This window comes from Chrysochloris asiatica, unplaced genomic scaffold, assembly GCF_000296735.1.
Source record: "Chrysochloris asiatica unplaced genomic scaffold, ChrAsi1.0 scaffold00149, whole genome shotgun sequence".
NCBI lineage: Eukaryota > Metazoa > Chordata > Mammalia > Afrosoricida > Chrysochloridae > Chrysochloris > Chrysochloris asiatica.
Genome location: NW_006408667.1, coordinates 4,769,493 through 4,791,622, shown reverse-complemented (window position 1 = coordinate 4,791,622; position 22,130 = coordinate 4,769,493). Strand labels below are relative to the sequence as shown.

The 22,130-nt window shown below is 35.4% G+C and overlaps 1 pseudogene; it reads left to right on the top strand.

Moving 5' to 3' along the window:
- Positions 1-13,323: 13,323 nt before the first annotated feature.
- LOC102825023 lies at positions 13,324-14,460 on the top strand (annotated as a pseudogene).
- The last annotated feature ends 7,670 nt before the right edge of the window (positions 14,461-22,130 follow it).

Sequence of the window (22,130 nt, the reverse complement as noted above, 5' to 3'; positions counted from 1 at the left end):
GCTTCCAGACTATGACAGACTAGAAAGAAGGAGTTGCAGATTGCTTTGGAATATTTAGTCACCGAAAACTTTATGAATAGAAGGGGACACAATCAGATAGCACCAGAATATTGAGTATTAAAACATGATGAAGAGGATGGAAGATTTTCAGATAAAGTGCTGGAAGATGAGTCCCTTCAGCCAGGGAGGCACTCAAAATACAACTGGGGAAGATCTATATCCTCAAAGTAGAGTTGACTGTGAAGACACAAGTAAAGTCTTCAGGACTTTCATTTGCTTATGGGGCACAACTTAAATTGAAGAGAAGTAGCTATAATATCCATTAATAATCAGAACATGGAATGTGTTAAGTATAAAATAGGAAAATTAAAAATTGTACAAAATTAAATGGAATGCATAAACATCAATATCATAGGCATTAGCGAGCTGAAATGGACTCATTTTGGCAAATTTGAATCTGATAATCACATAGTTAACTATGCCGAGAATGATAATTAAAGTGAAATGGCATCACATTCATCATCAAAAAGAACATATCAAGATATATCTTGAAGTACAACACAGTCTGTGATAGGATAATATCCATACACCTACATGGAAGACCAGTTAATACAACTATTATTCAAACTTACGTACAAACCACTAAAGCCAGTGATGACGAAATTAAAGAATTCTACCAAATTTTTCAGTCTGAAATTGATCAAACATTCAATCAAGATGTATTGATAATTAGTGGTGATTGGAATGAAAAGTTGGAAACAAAGAGGAAGGATTGGTATTTGGTAAATATGGCCTCGGTGATAAAGCAGATACTGGAGATCACATGATACAATTATGCAAGACCTTGACTTCTTCAATGCAAATATTTTTTTAAGCATCATAAAAATGACTATACACATGGACCTCACTAGATTGAAACCCAGAAATCAAATTGACTACATCTGTGGAAAGAGATGGTGGAAAAGCTTCATATCATCAGTCAAATCAAGGCTGGGACAGACTATGGAACTGACCCTCAATTGCTTATATGCAAGGTCAAGCTGAAGCTGAAAAAAATTAAAGCAAATACATTATAGCAAAGTGAACATATCCCACCTGAATTTAGAAATCATCTGAAGAACAAATTTGATGCATTAGATGTTAAAGACCAAAGACTTGAAGAATAGTGGGATAACCTCAAGAACACTATATAAGAAGGTAACAAAGGTCGTTAAGAAGATAAGAAGGAAAAGACCAAAATGTATGTCAGAAGAGATGCTGAAACTTGCTCTCTAGTGTTGTTGTTGTTAGGTACCATTGAGTTGGTACCGGCTCATAGTGACCTTATGCACAACAAAACGAAACATTGCCCAGTCCTAGGCCAACCTCACTATTGTTGCCACACTTGAGCCCATTGATGTTGCCATTTTGCCAATCCATCATCCTCCACACTACCAAACATGATATCCTTCTCCAGAGACTGGTCCCTCCTGACAATATGTCCAAAGTATAAGAAAAGAAGTTTGGCCATCCTGGCCTCCAAAGAGTACTCTAGCTATACTTTTTTCCAATACAGATCTGTTTGTTCTCTTGGAAGCTGATTTCAGATGACAACGTGGAACAAGGCATATCATTGCTGATGTCAGATGGAACTTGACTGAAAGTAGAGAATACCAGAAATATGTTTACCTGTGGACTATGCAAAAGTTTTTGATTGTGTAGACCATGACAAGCTATGAGCACCATTGCAGAGAGTGAATGTTCTGGAACACTTAATTGTACTCATGTACAAAAACAAAGGCAGTTGTTCGAAAAGAACAATGGAACTCTAAGTGGTTTAAAATGAGAAAATATGTGTGACATGGTTGTAGTCTTTCACCACGCTGATTCAATCTTTATGCTGAGCACATAATCCAAAAAAGGTAGATTAGATGAAGAGAAATGTGGAATCAGGATTGGAGGAAGATGCATTAACAGCCTGCAATCTGCAGATAATACAATCTTGCTTGCAGAAAGAAAAGAAGACTTAAAATAGGTACAGATGAAAATCAAAGATCACAGTCTTTGGTATGGATTGCAACTCAATGTAAAGAAAACAAAAATATATATCACTGTGCCAATAAATAACTTCAAGGTAAATGGGGAAATGATTGAAGTTGCCAAAGACTTCATTTTGCTCAGATCAACCATCAACACTCATGGAAGCAGCACGCAAAAAATGAAATGACATATTGCATTAGGCAAATCTGTTGTATAAGAACTCTTTAAAGTGTTCAAGAGCATAGGTAATTTTTTTTTTTTTAAGTTTTTATTGTGAATTGAGTGATAGTTTACATAGGGGAACATCAGTTTTACATTCATCCTCTCATTCATTTGAGTGAAATGATTACAATAGTATTCGTTTCATTACAATGATTACAATGCCCTGCATACCTCATCAGTCAACAGTATTTGCTTCTATTCCTTTTTTTTTTTTTTTTCTTTGAATGTGCACCAAAACACTCCGGAATATGCAATCATTCAAATAGCCAAAGCACACACACTGCAAGCCTACCCTCCGGCTGCCAGCACATATCCTGTCTCCCTCTATGAGTCTAGAGTTCTCAGCTGCTCCATCTCTCCATGTCATCAAAAGATAACACTTTAAGAACTAAGGTGTGCCTGACCCTGCCATAGTATTTTCAGTAACCTCACATGTATGTAAAAGTTGGAAAGTGAATGAAGAAGGCCATAGAAAAAATTGATGCATTTGAATTATGATGTTAGAGGGGAATATTAAAAGTATAATTGACTGCTAAAAGAACAAACAAATCTGTGTTGGAAGTAGTACAGTTAGCATGCATCTTGGAAGCCAGGAAAGCCAGAGATATTCTCTCATAATTGAGTCATACCCCTGGAGAAGGGAATCATGCTTGGTAAAGTAGAGTATCGGAGAAGAAGAGGAAGACCCCAACAAGATGGATTGGTACAATGGCAGATGCAATTGTCTCAAGTATATTAATGATTGTGAGGCTGGCACAGGACTAGGCAGTGCTTCATTCTATTGTCCATAGGATCTCTATGAGTCAGTTCAGATTCAATGGTATCTAACATCTTGCTAAGTCAGTATTCAGAAAGCATTGATGGAGTGAATTTCTTGAACTAGAAATTAATAAGGATATAATTAACTATGATTATCTCAAAGCTGTCCTAGGTGTATATGTTCTTCCTAAATAGCATCAACAGCATGTTTTTGTGGAGTGTAATTATTGTAAATATTTGTGTTATATGACTTGCTTTCTCTTCTGTTTCTTTCTGTCTTTTCTCCCTGTAACTTAACATACTGACCTCTAGTAACCTCCTATGTTGTTTCTCCTGTTTCTTTGCCACACTACATTTGATAATATCATAATCCAATGATAGCATACATAAAATTATACTTCCCTAATCAACTATTGCCTTGACATAAAGTGATCAATAATTGAGATTATTTTTCACTGTATTTGCTCTTAAAGCTAGGATGCACAGTACATTTCTCATAAATAAGAGAGCAAAGAACTGGATGCTAGTTACCAGGAATGCTTAAATAATGCATTGTACAAAAGAATCCATTTTACCTCTATAAATAATGGACATGCTGTCTATCTATAAATAAGAGTTCAAAATTATCTACTTTCCTTTGCTAAAGGACAAGGTGATATATGTAAAGGTTTTAGCTAAAGAATGTAACACTGATGTTCAGCAAAGATAACAACTTCCAATTTCCTGTCCAAAGAATTGTCAGGATTCCTCAAATGACTCTCAGCTTTTAACTGTCAGGTTAATGTTTGTAAAATCCTATTTTATGCCACACAGCTGTAAATTATGTTGGTATGATTTGGTTAGAAAACATGTTGATTCTTACTCTTAGCCTACAAAAGGGTTGGAATAATTGTTATGTTGCTCTAAATAGGGAAAAACAGTGTTTTTAACAGTGAAATATAATATTTATGGACTACATGGTATGAATGCATTGTCCAGTTTATATTGTGGGTATATGCTACTTCTAAGGATTTCTAAATAGATTATGGACTCCTGGAGTGATGCTGTAGGATCAGCAGTGGACGCCAAACCACAAGGTTGGCAGTTCAAACCCACCATCTTTTCCTCAGAAATTATATACAGGTTAACTGTGAGTCAAAATTGATTTGACAGCACTTAACAAAACAAGACATAGATTCTAATTTTTAATATTTAGCTTCACATTGGCATTGTTAGGTGCTGTCGTATTGATACCAACTCATAGTGACCTTATGCACAACAGAATAAAGCATTGCCCGGCCCTGTACCAATCTCACAATCATTGCTATATTTGAGCCCAAGTGCATGTAAAATATAGGTAAATTTTCAACAAATTTGAATTGGGTACCAAGATTGATAGTCTTAAGTAAATAGGCAGATAACTTATAAAATATCATGTCAATAGCATTGTTCCTTGTTCCATACTCTTTGGGTAAAGGCTCTCTGATCATATGATGAATTTTAAAGTTGCTCTTATGTTTAAAATAGTATTTTTATGGGTTTTTTTAGTCTTTGAATATCATAAGATGGTTAACTATTCATGCAATATGATTACTGAATTCTGCTCATCTTAAATTAGTCTATTCTTCATCTGCATATTTCAGAGTTCATATTAGTACCAGAAATTCAATAGATAATGTACATTCTTTGTTGTTATATTTATCCAAAGTATGATAAAGGACATTGCAAAATTCTGCATGTTTCTAAAAGTATGTGCTGAAAACTTATTAATTTCTTACATATTTCAGTTTCACATAATAAGTAATATTTGATTGTTACAGACACTAAAACTCAAAAATATAAACAAACCTGGAAAAATGCTCTCTAATTTCAAAATTCAGTAAAATATCCTACTGTTAATATTTTTCTGTTCTTATTTTAGCCTTTCTTCTTCAGACAATGAAACTTGTAAGAGCAAGAACTTTATGGAATTGCCTTGTTTTTTCTGAGTCTCACAAATTTTCTGCGTTATTACTTGTTTTAGCAGAAAATATTTTACCTTCTTTCTCTGACAGGTTTCTGTTTTATTTTATTCTGTATTCTTTTATTTTATTCTATAATATCAGTTTTATTGAATTTATATAATAATGTGTAATAGTTAAAAAAAATTTGTATTATTTTATTTATATTATATATATAATGTAAATAAATTCATGTTACTTTTATTTATTTCAATTTAATTCAAAGGTCTCCAAATTTTCCCCCAAGTATGTATTCTATGTTAGTATTGTAGTGTTCAGGACATTGGAACCCAATCAGAGAACAGTCAGTGTAAATACCATGAGCCTGGCTTTTCATCATATTCTAATATCTGGCAGGCCTAGTGTGCCTTCTAGGTCTCATTGCCCTCTCTCTCTCTTTCTTTTTATTTATTTTATTTTTTGCCATTATTTTGCTAATTTTTCCTAGGAACTATAGAATAACACTGTCTGGTTCCTAAAAATGTTGTTGGTCATTTTATTGGTGATGTATTAGATAAATGGAGTACTGATGTGGAACTGTAGAATAAGCACTAGACTGCTAACCCCAAAATTGATGGTTCAAACCCACCAGCCACACCTTGGAAACCCTATTTAGAGTGGTTATGAGTCAGAACTGACTCATACTTAACAACAGCAAAAGATGAATTTATAAATATGTCTCTAAGTAAGATAGATGAGTAAATAATAAAATTCAGTGAATATATATTTTGTGATTTCTATTTTTCTTTTCTTATTTACCACATGCACAACAGGTATATGAAATATATTTTATGGAACATTCTGAAGCATTTTCAAATATCTATTGAAATATAAATTAAGGTAAAATATACTCTATATTATTATTTTTATTTTCAATGCCAAAAAGATTATTCAGATATTTGGGTTCACCTAGGTTGGAATGTTTTCCAGATTTGGGTTACAGAAAAACAAGGTAGCAAGGAAGAAAAACATTGCCTTCAAAAAAGTGTTTATAATTACTAAAGATGGATCTAAGTAAACATTTACAAGCATAGAAGAAATACAGGCAGAGACTGGTACAGAGAGAATGTTCTAGACTGGAGGTAGGTCAGACTGAGAATTAAATTCCTGAGGTATAGTCACTTCAGCAATTAAGGAACTGAGAACAAAACATTGATTTCTTATTGTTAGGTACAGTCAAGTCGGTACCAACTCACAGTTACTGTATGTACAAAAACCAAAACACTGCCCAGTCCTGCACCAACCTCACAATCATTGCTACCCTTGAGCCCATTGTTGCAGTCACTGTACCAATCCATCTTGTTGGGGATTTTCCTCTTTTTTACTGACCCTCCATTTTACCAAGCATTGTGTCCTTTCCCTCCTGATAATATATCTGGAGTATGAGAGACAAAGTCTGGCCATCCAGGCTTCTGAGAAGCATTCTGGCTGTACTTCATACAACACAGATTGGTTTGTTCTTTTAGCAGTCTATGGCACTTTTATATTCTTCTCCAACACCATAATTTAAGTGCATCAATTTTTCTATGGTCTTCTTTATCCATTGTCCAACTTTCACATGCATATGAAGTTATTGAAAATACCATGGATTGAGTCAGGCACATCTTAGTCCTCAAACTGACATCTTTTCTCTTGAACACCTTTAAGAAGTCTTGTGTAGCAGATTGGCCTAAGGCAATACGTCATTTGATTTTCTGACTTCTGCTTCCATGAGTGTTGATGGTTAATCTGAACAAGATGAAATATTTGACAACTTCAATCATTTCTCCACTTATCTTGATGCTCTTTATTGGTTAAGTGGTGAGGATTTTTGTTCTCCTTACTATGAAGTGCAATCAATACCAAAGGCTGTGGTCTTTGAAGTTCATCAATATGTTTTTTTTAAGCTCTCTTCAGTTTCAGCAAGTAAGGTAGTATCACCTGTACATCACAGGTTGTTAATGAGTTTTCCTCTCATCCTGATGCCATATTTTGCTTCATATAATCCATATTCTTGAATTATTTGCTCAGCATACAGATTGAATAAGTATGATAAAAGAATACAACCCTGGCACACACCTTTCCTAATTTTACATCATTCAGTGTTCCCTTTTTCTGTTTGAACAACTGCCTCTTGGTCTGTGTACAGGTTCCCCATAAGCACAATAAAGGGTTCAGAAATACCCATTCTCTATATTTTTGTCCATAGCTTGTCATGATCCACACAACTCTAAGTCTTTGCGTAGTCAATATAGCTCAGGTAAATATACTTTTTAGCCAAGATCTTTTAGCTTTTAGCCAAGATCTATCTGATGTCAGCAATGATAGTATTTGTTCCACATTCTCATCTGAATCTAACTTGCTAGGTCATTCTCATGCGATTTCCAGCATCCTTTCTGTCACCAGTGCCATACTTTCCAATGACTTATTCTTCCTCTTTGTTTCCAATCTTTGCATTTCAATTGCTAGTAATCATCAATGCATTTTGATTGCATGTTTGATCAATTTCAGACTGAAGAAGTAGGTTGTTGTTATTATGTGCCATCGAGTCAGTTCCGACCCATAGCGACCCTGTATAGGGTTTCCGAGGGTGTAAATCTTTATGGGAGCAGAAAGCCTCATCTTTCTCCATGGAACAGCTGGTAGTTTCAAACTGCTGACCTTGCAGTTCACAGCCTGATCCGTAACCACTACGCTACCACAGATCCTTAGATAATACTAGAAACAACCAATTATCTATCACCAAAGCATTGAATAAACAAACCGTAATATAACCACACAAGGGAATAAAAACAGTTGTTGACATGAACAAATTAAACATCACAACAATCAACAAGCATAACTCTTCAAACAAAAAATTCAGAATAATTACAATGAGTGAAAAATGCAAATTACAAAAAGATTACAGAGTTAAACAGCACATAAACAAAATCTGTTGTTGTTCTTGTTAAGTGCTCTCTAGTTCATTCTGACTCATAGCAACTCTATTTAGGGGTCCTGAGTAGCAGTTGGTGGGTTTGAACCATCAACCTTGTGGCTCAAACTCACCTTCTGGTCCAGTCTTTATTTTACACCACCACACCAGGACTTCAAAAAAAGTTTAAACACACAGAATATAATACTACATATAGAGTCCTGATGTGGCATTGTAGGATAATCATTGAATTGCTCACCAAAAGATCAACAGTTCAAACTCACCAATGACTCCTTGCAAATCACATATAGGTTCACTATGAGATAGGATCAATTGGATGGCAGTCAATAACAACAATATAGTATAGCAAATCAAATAATATATTTGTATTACATTAGGGAAACTTGTTGCAAAAGATCACTTTAAAGTGAAAACTTCAACAACTTAACTAGAAAAAGACAAATTACCCAATTTTTAAAAATGAGCAAAGGATATAAACAGAGATTTCATCAAAGGAGACATTTAGGTCTTTAACAAACATAAGAGATGTTGACGATTATTAGCCATTTTTGTTGTTGTTGTATGACACTCTATCAGTTCTGACTCATAGCAATCCTATACTGAATTTCCAAGACTGATTGGTGGATTTGAACTGCTGACCTTGTGGTTAATTGTTCAGTGCTTATTCTACAGTGTCACACTAGAGTCTATTGTTGTTTTGTGCCCTTGAGTCAGTTGAAACTCATATCAGTACTATATAGGGGTTTTCCTAGTGTGACTTGATTTGTGGGTTTGAACTGTTGACTCTGCAGTTACCTGTAGTGCCATACCAGGCTCATTAGAGAGATATAAATCAAAATGGCAATGAGAGACCATCTTATCCCAACATTAATAGCAAAGTTCAAAAAACCAGAAAATAAATGCTGGAAAGATTGTAGCGAGATCACTGCTGGTGGGGATGTAAAATGGTACAACCTCTGTGGAAAACATTGGAAATAGAAATGATACTCAGCAATCCCATGACTTAGTAAATATCTTAGAACATCAACACTAATCTATATATACACACTAATGTCCATTGCATTACTATTCACAACAGAAAAAGATGGAAACAACCTAAATGTCCATCAATGGAAGAATGAATAAACAAACCATGGCATATGCACACAATGGAATACTATGCAATGCTAAAGAATAATTTTGAATTTACAAAACTCTTTATAATATAAAGAAAACTGGAGGACACTGTTGTTGTTGCTGCTGTTAGGTGCCATTGATTCAGTATTGACTCATAGCAACCTTATGTACAACAGAAGGAAACACTGCCCGATCCTGGTCCAAGTTCACAATCATTACTAAACCTGAGTTTCTGCCACTGTGCCAGTCCAGCTCATTGAGGGTCTTCCTCTTTTTCTCTGACCCTCCACTTAATCAAACACAATATGCTTCTTCAGGGATTCATCCCTCCTGACAGCATGTCTGAAGTATGAGAGATGAAGTCTGACCATCTTGACTTGCAAGGAGCATTCTGGCTGTACTTCTTCCAACACAGATTGGTTCATTCTTTTGGCAGTCTATGGTACGTTTAATATTCTCCTACAACACCATAACTCAAATACTCAAATTCATCTACTGTCTTTCTAATTCACTTTCTGACTTTCAAACACACACGAGGTTAAAGAAAATGCCTTGACTCAGGTGTACCTTAGTCCTTAATCTGACATTTGCTATTCAACATTAAAGAGGTCTTGTGCAGCAAATTTGCCTAATGCAATATGTCATTTGATTTCTTGACTTCTGCTTCTATGAGTGTTGATGGTTGATCAAAGCAAACTGAAGACAAAAATTTTAGCAAACATGAGACAACTTACGTGTTTTACTCTACTCAAGTCATCACACTCAACTCTACTTTGAGGAGGCAACACTTCCCCAGTCATATTTTGAGTGCCTTTAAATTTGAGTGGCTCATCTTCTGACAATATTCTGTTGCTTTTCATCACATTTCAATGTTCAATATTCTGGTGCTACCAGTGTTCCACTACTATTCATAAGGTTTTCAGTAACTAAATACTTGAAAGTAATTTGTCTCTCCTTCCTAGTCTGCCTTCATCTGAAAGCTCAGTTGAAACCTGTCTACCTTGGGTGACATGCTGGTATTTAAAATACTTATGGCATCAATTCCAGAATCATAGCAACATGCAAGCTACCACAATATGACAAATTAACAGACAAGTGTTCGGACCATAAATTGCTCATGTGCAATTTCAGGCTGAAGTTGAAGAAAATTAAAACAATCCATGAAGCCAAACTATGACCTTGAATATATCCCACCTAATTTAGAGACAATCTCCAGAACAGATTTGATGCATTAGACAGTAATGACCAAAGGCCAGAAGTATTAAGGGATTACATCAAGAGCATAATGCATGAAGAAAACAAAAGGTCATTAAAAAGAAAGGAGAGAAAGAAAATGCAAAAATGGATGCCAGAAGAGACTAAAACTAGCTCTTGAGTTTAAAGCAACTAATGCAACTCAAAGGAACAAGGAAGTAAAAGAGCTGAGCAGGGCAACTCCAACATATAGTCAAGTAGTATAATGAAATGTGCAAACAGCTGAACTGAAGAACTGAAGAATAAATACAATCTTTGATTTGAGAAACTGAAGGATTGTAGAGGCAAACTATTGAATCATACAGAATCATCAAAGAAGATGGAAGGAATGCAAAGTTAATGCTTCAAAAGAATTGGTTGATGTTCAACCATTAAAAAGGTACCATATAATCAAGAACACATGATTTTGAAGAAAGAAGCCCAAGCAGAACTGGAGACACTAGTGAAAAGCAAGGTTTCCAAATTGTGTCAATAAACTCATGCAACACTATAGGCACTTACTCAGTATGACAAGAAATTTGGAAAACATCAACCTGGCCAACCGATTAGAAGAGATACATATTTGTGCCTATTCCAAAGAAAAGTGTCCAAATGGAATGGCTAAACATTTAACAATATTATTAATATCACATGCAAGTAAAATTTCACTGAAGTAATTTTAAAATGGTTGTAGTAGTACCTCCACAGTGAACTGCCAGAAATTCAAGTTTATTCAGAAAAAAATATAGAACAAGGGATATCATTGCTGATATCCTGGCTGAAAGAAGAGAATACCAGAAAGATGTTTACTTGTGCTTTATTGACTATGAAAAGGCTTTCAACTATGTGGATCATAACAGACTGTGGATAACGTTGTGAAGAATAGATGTTACAGAACTTTTAAGTGTGCTCTTGAGGAACCAGTACATAGATGAAGAGGCAATTGTTTGAACACAACTAGGGGAAACTGAATGGTTTCAAATCAGGAAAGGTGTGCACCAGGGTTTTATCTTTTCACCATATTTATTCAGTCCATCTGTTAAACAAATCATCTAAGAAACTGGATCCGGATTGGAGGAAGACACACTAACAACTTATGATATACAGATAATATGCTGAAAGTGAAGAGGACTTAAAATCATTACTGATGAAGTTCAAAGTCTATGTGGTTGCTCCTTAGTGTAAAGAAAACAAAATTTCTCACAACTGGACCAAGAAATAAAGTAAGGATAAATGGAGAAAAGATTGAAGTTGTCAAAGATTTCCTTTTTTTTTTTTTTTTCATCCACTGTCAGCACTCATGGAAGCAACTGTCAAGAAATCAAATGACATATTATGACATATTGCATTAGGTAAATCTGCAGCCAATGACCTCTCTAAAGTGTTCAAAAGCAAAGATTTCACTTTGAGAATTAAGATGGAACCTAACCCAAATCATGGTATTTTCAATGACCTCACATGCATGTGAAAGTTGGACAATAAATAAGGAAGACAATTGAAGGTTCTATGCAATTGAATTATGGTGTTGGTAAATAACACTAATATTACCATAGAAGGACAAACAAATATGTGTTGAAAGAAGTACAGACAGAATGTTCCTTAAAAGACAGGATGGTGAAACTTCATATCCCCTACTTTAGAAATGTCATGAGGAATCAGTCCCTGGAGAAGGACAAGTGGCTAGTGAGTGAAAAAGAGGAAGACCCCCAATAAGACTTACTGCTATTGTAGCAGCAACAAAGTGCTCAACAATTTGGCTTGTTAGGAGGATACTGAACCAGACAGTATTCCATTCTGTCCTCATGGGTTCCTCTGAGTTGTAACCAACTCCAGAACAACTAACAAACAACAACAATCATGACTGCCTAAGAAACAGAAACAAAAATAAAGATTATTGGCAACAGTCATACTAGGAAAAAGAAATTCATTTGAAATCACACTTCTTCCACTATTAACAAAACAATTTAGAGTTGAAAGACTATCATATACATTTTAATTTAGCAAAATATGAATAAATATAAAATATCAGTATTTTCATAAACTATGATATACACAAGTGTATTCTGTTAAAAAAATATTATTTGACACATGCTAGCAAACTGATAGACGAGTCATAATTGGGATCTCAAGAAAAGGAAAGTGTTTTGTTTTTTTTTAAAGCTTTTATTGTAAATTGAGTCATAGTTTACATGACAGAACATCGTTTTGCTTTTTTTACTCAACCAATCATATTTTGTTTCACTGCAATGATTCTCATCCGTGTGCCACTGATTAACAGTGTTTGCCTCTATTCCTTCTTTTTTGTTGTTGTTGTTGCTATTGTTGTTTTTGATGTACACAAAAACCTGTAGGAATATATAATCATTTAAACAACCAAAGAGCACATTTTGCAAGCCAAGTCTCCTGCCCACCAGTACACAGCCTTTCTCTTTCCATGAGTCTACGGTCCTTAGCTGCCTATCTCTTCAGGTCGTCACCTATGCCTCTGTCTCTGGGATCATTGCTTCTCTGGTTAGGATCCTATGTTCTGCTTATGCTCTTCCCTCCTGATGGTACTAGGGTCCTCTGTTCTTGGAATGTAACTATTCCCCCTGAAAAGGAAAGTTTTGATAAGAAGGACTGGTAGTATACAAATTTCATAAACTAAAAACAAAGCTATATATAACAAAACACTTAGCAATTTTTGTCACAAAATCAAAGGTTATCAAAGAATTTTAGGTTAGACACAATTTTCAATGCTATTTCATTTTAAATTGCACTATAAAATGAAGAATGGAGTGTGTGTGTACATGTGTACATATTTGCATGGTATGTCTTTGTGTGTGTTATAGGTAGGAGAAAAAGGAGAGTCGTGCTTCAAATAGTGGGACTGACAGAAGGTCAAGCTTATTAGCTAAAACAAGATGTACTCTAATAAATTTGGATTTGAAAATTAATTAGATAAGTATATTTAAAAAGAAATTCCTTCTTGGGAAGCAAATATGTGAAATGAAAATATGAGAAAAAATGTCCTTTAAGAAGTAAGCTTCATATTAGTAGGAAACTATAAAACAAACCATGGGAAGGCATCAAACCCCCAAGATGGGGGCCACGTCAGAAGAACCGATGACAGAAGAAGGAGGCCGAGGTCTTGGCGACAGCAGCTCCTTTTTGGCATGAGGTGGTGTGAGATTCTGCCCAGGGACAGCTCCCACAGGCCCCGCCCCAGTCCTCACAGCCAGGGTCCCAGGCTTTCCCAGCATCAGTGCTTGCTCCGGACCACCGGACCAGCTGCCTCAAAACAACATGTTAGTAGCACTGCCCATTGTAGCCATGGAGAACATCATCAGCTTTATGGCCTATGGCATAATTAGCCAGCTCCAACTGGTATGTAAAAGAATGGATTTGGTTTGCAAGAGAATGTTGAATCAGAGATTTCTGAAAGTGGAAAGGTACCATAATCTATGTCAGAAACACGCTAAAGCACAACTTCCAAGGAGAGAGTCTGAAAGGAGAAATCATTCCTTAGCCCGTCCTGCAGACACCCTGGTTGCTGTAGAAACAAGGCTATCACTCTTAAATATGACTTTTATGAAGTATGTGGACTCCAATCTCTGTTGCTTCATCCCAGGAAAAGTGATTGATGAATTTATCCTGTAATTAAGTATGTCAATTCTACCAGAGCCCCCCAGCAAGCTCATGAAGTACTTAAGGAGCTAAGGAACATCTCATCCATGGCAATGGAGTATTTTGATGAGAAGATTGTTCCAATTCTAAAGAGGAAACTACTAGGATCGGATGTGTCAGTAAGATTCATGGGCTCCCCTCCAGTCCCAGGACCCTCTGCTGCCCTGAATACAATGCAGCTAGCTATTCTCCAAGCAAAACCCTTCAAGACAAGAGGTTACCAAACTCCAGCAACAGGTTAAGACAAATGGTGCGGGTGTGACTATTCATTCTCAGGCGTGAAATTTCAGAGCTCCACATCAAAGTACAAGAACAACAGAAACAGCTTCAGGACCAGGATCAGAAACTTCTAGAGCAGACACAGATCATAGGTGAACAGAACAGAATGCACGGTTGGAGGAGCTGGAACACAATCTGAGAGAAGTAATAAAAAGTGCCCTAGGCAACCCCTCAGGCTCTGGGCAGAATGAGGAGTCTCCTCAGAAGCATAAAAAGGCAGCAGAAGCCATAGACTCTCTTAGGAAATCTAAACGTCTTTGGAATAGGAAGTAAATTGGAATGTGGTTCTAATTCCTGAAGACGATATGGCTTAGTAACTGAAGCAGTTCTGCGGATCAGGACACTGAGAGCAGCATGGTGTTCCTTAGGCTTCTAGGCTTTCAGAACACAATTTATACTTGAACTGTTTCAGGGTTAAGACATTCTTTCCCACTGCTCCTGGGTGAACTGATGCACAGAACCTTTTTCCTTTGCAATAGATTTGCACTAATCAGGCCTGTTCTATGATGTTTTGAAGAGTTAGTTTTTTCCCTGTGCAGATAATGGTAAAAGTTTGTTTCTGCATATATGCTCATTACATAAGGATCCTAAACTGTCTTGACAGGCTAGAAGTTAAGTTTAAATTCAGAAAATGTCCTGTTCACTTGAAAGAAAAGACCTACCTACTTTTTAAATGGACACTTTCTAGTTTGTTTCTTGTTGTTTTTTTCAAAAGTTGACTTTTTGTTTTAAGTGACCTTTGTCTGAAATGTCAGAAAAGTATGTTAATGCTTTTTGGTATATTGAAGTAATTGTTAACTAAAATGGACTTCCATAGTGTTGACTGTAGAAAGGGCCTCTACATTATTATAAACTACTGGTAAGGGACTTACCCAGTTGTTATATACATGTTTCCAGTTCTCTTGGGAGCCATGTGCTACATTTGCATGGATGAATGCATGCATTGCCTACTCAATTCACTTAAAAAAGGCGCTTGCACTGATATTGATCTTGAACCTCGATACTTCACTTTTTAGAGCAGCTTCTTAGTTTATTTAAGTGCTTAACAGTTTTCACCACAACAACTTGCCTGTAGAGGGTAATTTTTAGTCCATTTGTCTTCCAGTTTCATAGGGGCAAGAGAATATTGAAGCCCATTGCTTTATCTATCCTCTGTAGGGCTCAGGTACACTGCCTAAGGCAGAACCCCAAATTCCAAGGCTCTATTGACAGCAGACCTCTGGTAACTTCCTTACTCATCACTCTGGCACTTGCTGATCACAACTGTGGGATGCCGTTTTGCCGTTGAAGCAAAGTTCATTGAAGAAAAATTGTACTATGAAAAAGGATTTCATTTTTGAGGGGGTGACCTTGGGGAAGCTTTTTAATACTAATTCTGAGCTTACCTTACCCTGTAATGTTAAACAAAGCTTTCTGTGCACTCCTGTTTTGAGCTTATAACTGGAAAAGCATGTCTTCCACTGTCCAGCCTTTTGAGTGGTCATTTTAACAACTGCCATTTTGTGTACAGTGGCTATTTTTCCCAGTTGTATATTTTTGAGACATTATTCAACTATTATTGTCCTTGATTTATTTTAATGTACTAAATTATGTAGCCATTATTTAACTGTTAAATTATTTAAAGCAACTGTTGCCTTAGGTTTCAGTTATTTAAAGTAAATTTAGGTGTAAAATAGAAAATGATCCCTTTCCAGGTGGGAGTTTGACACCTATATAAACCTAAGGTTTTGGTAAGTACTTTCATTAAATAAAAGCACAAGGTTACCACTTTTACATCTGTCCAAAATGACGTGGTTATGCATTCTTCAGATTAATCTCACCAAATGAAACTTTTTCCTATCCATTTTTAATATTGTCCTCATATAATATTGTCCTTAGACTTTGGTCAATTCTTTGTCTAACTTTGAAACTCCATTAACAACGTAGTATGTGTTTGATGAAAAACCATAAAGTAGCATCCAAGTGTTTCATGATTTGTTGGGGAGATAATTTTAAAATAAACAATTTCCAAAAAAAAACAAAAACCCGTGGGCCTTTTTCCCTCCTTAGCTGAGGTAGAACTAAAGAGCCCTAGAGCCACAAGATTAATGTTGATATCAAAGGCTCACTTCAGAATACATTTTGCTTTACTGTTTTTTTTTTTCCTTTATAGGTTATCTCTGTATGTAATCTGAAACACAAGAAAAAGATATAAAAGTTGTCTCACATTTGCTAAAAAAAAAAAAAAAATTATCTATCTGTAATGGTAGCTCTGCACCATCTATTTCTCCAACTGATGGCAATGGAGTCAGTTCTTCATAGAGGTCACTGGGCACACATTCCATTTTCTCTGATTCCTGACTCTCCTTCTTCCTCTGCATCTCCAGGTAAATAGAGACTAGCTGTGCCTTGGGTGAATATTTTGATCATTATCTATAGAAGAATACTGATAAAATGGTAGGAAAAAGGCAGAACTGAATTTCAAATTTTCAATAAAATACAGACTTTTGTGAGCATGACGAGTCCCCAAACAAGTATCTTCTTTTATCCAAACAATGTTGCTAAATGCAGTCTAGTCAGTTCTGATTCATAGCCACCTCTTGTAAAACAGAAAAAAAGCAACAGTGCTCAGTCCTGTAACATTGTCAAAACTGCTGTTGTTTCAGTCCATTTTTTGCAGTCACTGTGTCCATATATCTCATCGAGAGTCTTCCTTTTTTCCAATGACCCTCCACGTTACTAAGCATTATGTTCTTCTTAAGAGACTAGTCCATCCTGAGAATATGTTCAAAGTATATGAGATGATGTCTCTAAGGAGTATCCTGACCATACTTCTTATGAATCAGATTTGTTTGCTCTTCTTATAGTCCATGGTACATTCAATATTCTTTGCCAATACCACAATTTGAATAAATCAATTTTTCTCTCACCTTCCTCACTTATTTTCCAGCTTCCACATGTGCATAAGGCTATTGAAAATATCATGGATTGGATGAGGCACACTTTAGTCCTCAAGGTGACATCTTTGTTATTTAGCACTTTGAAGAGATCATTTGTAGTAGACTTGCCCAATTCACTCCATCATTTGATTTCTTAGATGCCATTTCCATTGACCTTGGTATAGATTCAAGTGAAATTAAATTTTTTCATAACTTCAAAACTTCAAACCTTTCTCCACTTGTCATGATACTGTTTATTGGTCCAGTTGTAGTGATTTTTTTGTTTTCTTTGCACTGAATGTGATTCATACTGAAGGTTGTATTCTTTGATCTTCATCAGTAAGTGCTACAATTCTTCTTCACTTTCAGCAAGCAAGGTTGTGTCAGCTGCATACTGAAGGTTGTTAATGAGACTTCCTCCAATTCTGATGTTGTGTTCTTCTTCATAGAGCCCAGATTCTCAGATTTATGCTCAGAATAGAGATTGAATAAATATGGGGGAAAGATACAATGCCAACACACATATTTTCTGATTTTAAATCTTACAGTAGCCCCTTGTTCTGTTAAAAATAAATAAATAAATAAATAAAATAAAAAACTGCTACTTGGTCTACATACAGGTTCTGCATGTACACAATTAAGTGTCCTAGAATTCCAATTCTTTATAATATTATTGATATTTTTATGACCCATCTTTCAGCCAAGATCCATCTGATGTCAGCATTGATATCCCTCATGTTCTCTTCCATATCTGGACTGAGTTTCCGGCAGCTCCCTATTAATGTACTATTACAACCATATTTAAAATATCTTCAGCAAAATTTTACTTGCATGTGATATTAAAGATATTGTTAGATAATTTCCACATCCTGTTATGTCATCTTTCTTTGAAATAGGCACAAATACGGATCTCTTCTAGTTGGTTGACCAAATTTTCCAATCCCAGCACTGTATCAGTTTATAGAAACATTCTAATCGGTATTGAGTTAATTCCTGGAGCCTTTTTTTTTTTTTTTTTTTTTACTGCCAGTGCCTTCAGTGAAGGTTCTTGATTATATGATACCTCTTGAAATGGTTGGCTGTTGACCAATTATTTTTGGTAAAATGACTCTTTATATTCCTTCCATCTTCTTTTGATAATTCCTGCATAGTTCAATAAAGCAAAATTGAAGCTCAAATTTATTCTTCACTTATTTCATTTTGAGAAATACTGAGTGCATTCTTCCCCTTTGGTTTTCTAACTCGGGTCTTTGCATATTTCATTATAATACTTGACTTTTCTTCTCTAGCTGCCCTGTTTAGCTCTCTTACTTCCTTATTTCTTCAAGTTGTATTCGTTTCTCAACAAATTTCAGAGTCTCTTCTAACATCCACTTTGGTCTTTTCTTTTGTTCCTATTTTTTTGACATAACTGCAATATGCAAGTTACCATAGACAACTAGTGAAATCCAACAGTGGTGTAGTTTAATTATTGAAGTAGGTCTACCTTGAACATTGCACTTTTAAAGAATTATACATGGGAAGCAAAATCGATAACAGCAATTCCAAAGGTTACATGAAAAGCTTGGCGACAAGGAGTTTCAACTAATTCTGCTGGAATAATTTGGAAAAGAACAATAAGAATGGCTGAAAGTCTTAAAGCATATATTCGATGTCACAGAATTGAAAATGTAAAAATTGATAAAATGGTGCACCTTTTGCTATGTATAATCAATGCCAATGAGTCCATTGTAACTCATAATGAACAGAATAGAATAGCTTCTTTGGGTTTCCAAGACTATAAATCTTTATAGGAGCAGGCAGCATATCTTTTTTTTCTGTGGAGCAGTTGGTGAATTTGAGCCAATGGCATTGTGATAAGCAGCCAAATGCTTAACCCACTGTACCACCAGGATTCTTTTATGCTGTATATATTATCACCATTTTATTGTTTTTAATGGAATGACACTCTGTTTACATCCCTGCAAAAAAAGCTTGGCTCTCATTTTGAAATATAAAAATACAGACTTACATTAATATCATACTTTGTGAATTATATTTTTGGTAATAGATGAAGTTTAAAAATATAGGTAATATATATAAAAGCTCATAAATTATTATCTTGTATATTTTAATGTATCATAAATGCTATGCTATTGTTGTTAAGTGCCTTTGAGGAGGTTATGACTCATAGCAACTCTGTATAGGGTTTCCAAAGAGCATCTGGTGAGTTTGAACCACCAACCTTGTGGTTCAAACCAACTTTGAAATTCAGTGCATTAATCCACAGCATCATAGATGGAGAAAAACAATTTGAAAAGTTTCAAAATCTCTTTATGATAAAACAAACCATCATGGTATTAGAAATAAAAGAGAACTTTCCAAACCAGATAACAGACACCTATAAAAATCTAGAACTACAATTATAGTTAATGGTGAAATACTGGCTACTTTGCCATTAAGAGAGGAAACAAGCAAGCATTTAGAACTTACCAGTTTTATTTTCTAATGACCAGGAGGTCCTAGGTAGTTCAGTGGAGCAAGAAAAATAAAAGGCATATGGAAAATGTTGTTGCAGTAGGTTCCAAACCACACCAACCCTCCATGAGGTTTCAGAGGAGCAGCTGATGAGCTTGAACCACTGATCTTATATAGGGTTTCTGAGCCTGTAAACTTTTACAGCCTCATCTTTTTCTTGAAGAGCAACTGCTGGATTTAAATTGATGATCTTTTGGTTGGCAGTCTAGTGCTTATCCTTCAGAGAGACCATACTCCACTACTTATCAATAAAAACAATCAATAACTGAGACAATATGGATGAAACTCAAACACTGTTAAGTAAAACAACTTCATACAAAAAAAATACAGTTTCATATGATCTACTTTAGATGACGTTCTAAAACAGTAAAAATAAAATCTATAGTAACTTAAAGTAGTTCAATTGTTGCTTAAAGAAAAAGAAGAAGGGGTACCTACTGCAAAGTGGCCGGAAAGAATTTCTTTTCATGATGGAAAAGAAATTGATTTGGATAGTGATTACATGGAATTATATATTTGTCAAAGTTAATCCAATTTTACACTTAAAGTGTGTGCTATAAGTAAACTATACTTGGTTAAAGTCAATTAACAAACAAGTATAAACCAATGTCTCTTACAATTTTCTGAAACAGGACATGTTTTATTATCACACAGTTGTCATCATAAGAAACAGAATTAACAATATGAGGGGGCTTCATCATTTTCCTGAAAAATGAAATGAAAAAATAGAGGAATTTTCCCAGCTTTTGAAGCCCCATCCTACAGCATTACTGAGTAGTTAACAGAAAGATTTTGAGTCAAGCAGATCAGGCTTCTATTCAGTGTTACAATGCAATTTGCCTGGAAGCATGTAGGAGTTATAAGACATAAAGATGAATAGGATACTAATTTTTACAGACTAATCAGGAGCTAGGAAGGATTCTAAAATGCCAATCTCACCATTTACTGTGGGACCTTCAGCAATTCATTTAACCTTAGTAAATTGCAATTTCTGTAATTGCAAGCTAAAGAATACTAATATATACTGTGTAACAATTCCCTAGGGATAAAAGATGAAAGTAGGTAAAATATATGAATGAATAAGTTAAGTAATAAATATAATGTTTGCTCAGTAAATTTTAATTAGGAAAATCACTAAGAAAACTAAAGAGTCTAGAGAGAAAATACAGTTAAATGATATATGACAATCAAAACAATAATATATAATATATGCCAACAATTGGTTTCTAGTAGAACATTGGTCTTTACACAATGGACATGATTCTAAAACTTTCAAGAAAATATTATTATCATGCTACATAAACTTTTTGTTGTTGCTGTTAAATGTCATCTAGTAGGTTCTGACTCATAACAACCCTGTATAGGGTTTCTGAGGAGCAGCTGGTGTATTTCAACTGCTGACTTTGTAGTTCGCAGTCCAGTGTTGAACTTACAGCACCACACCAGGAGTACATGTAAACTTGTAGTGAGTATAAAATGGCAGAATATTTCCAGAATTTTCCTACATTGATGTAACATATGATGTGCATACCTGATAAAAAGTAACCATACTACATAGTACAATACAAACTTATAATGAAGATATCTTATAAAAAGTTCACTGTAGTACATATCAATTTATAAGAAATTTAATTATTCTAAATCAATTATTAGTAAATCAGTTCCAGCAGCATATAAAAAACTATATTAAGATAAAAAAGGTTTTTACAGGAATGCAATATTAGCAAATCCATTACATGCTTTTTTGGACATTAATAATACAAGGGAAAAATAATCTCTAACGATTAAAAAGGTAATGATAAAATTAAACATTAATTTTTTTTTATGTTTTTATTGTGAGGTTTTCATGAGAGAACATCAGCTTTACACTCATACTATCGTATTTTGTTTCATTGCAATGATTACAATCCCTGCCATACATCATCAAATAACCAAAGGATACACTACACAGGTCCACCCCCCCTCTCCGCCCCACCAGCACACAGCCCTTCTCCCTCCCTCAGTCCAGTGTCCCCAGCCGCTCCATCTGTCCATGTCATCGTTTCTGTCTCCATCCCTGGTGTCAATGCCTCTCAGGGTAGGGTCCCACTATCCATTCTTCTCACTTGATTTCCCCAGAGACCTCTGCTCCTGGGCTGCAAAATCAATCACTCTCCTTTTGTCAAAAAAACATCTACCTCCATACATTCTAACTTCACAGTCAGTTCTGATCGCAATTATTCACTATTGTACCACAAGAGTCTTATCCCCATTTCCTTTCACCAACCCGGTCCTAACAGATTGGAAATCATTCAGTGGTGATTCTACCTTCCCCTGCCCTGTCTGGAACTAGGCTCCCTCTAGCTTTTGTAAGCCAGTCACTTCTTGCCTTCATAGACCTCCCCTGCCAGCCCAGTTTTGGATAGCCAATGTCTATCTTGCCCATCCCTGTCAACCCTACGTACCGAGAGGGGTGGGAGTGATTGATCCTCACTGTAAAGATTTGTTCACTTTTTTTTTTTTTTTTTT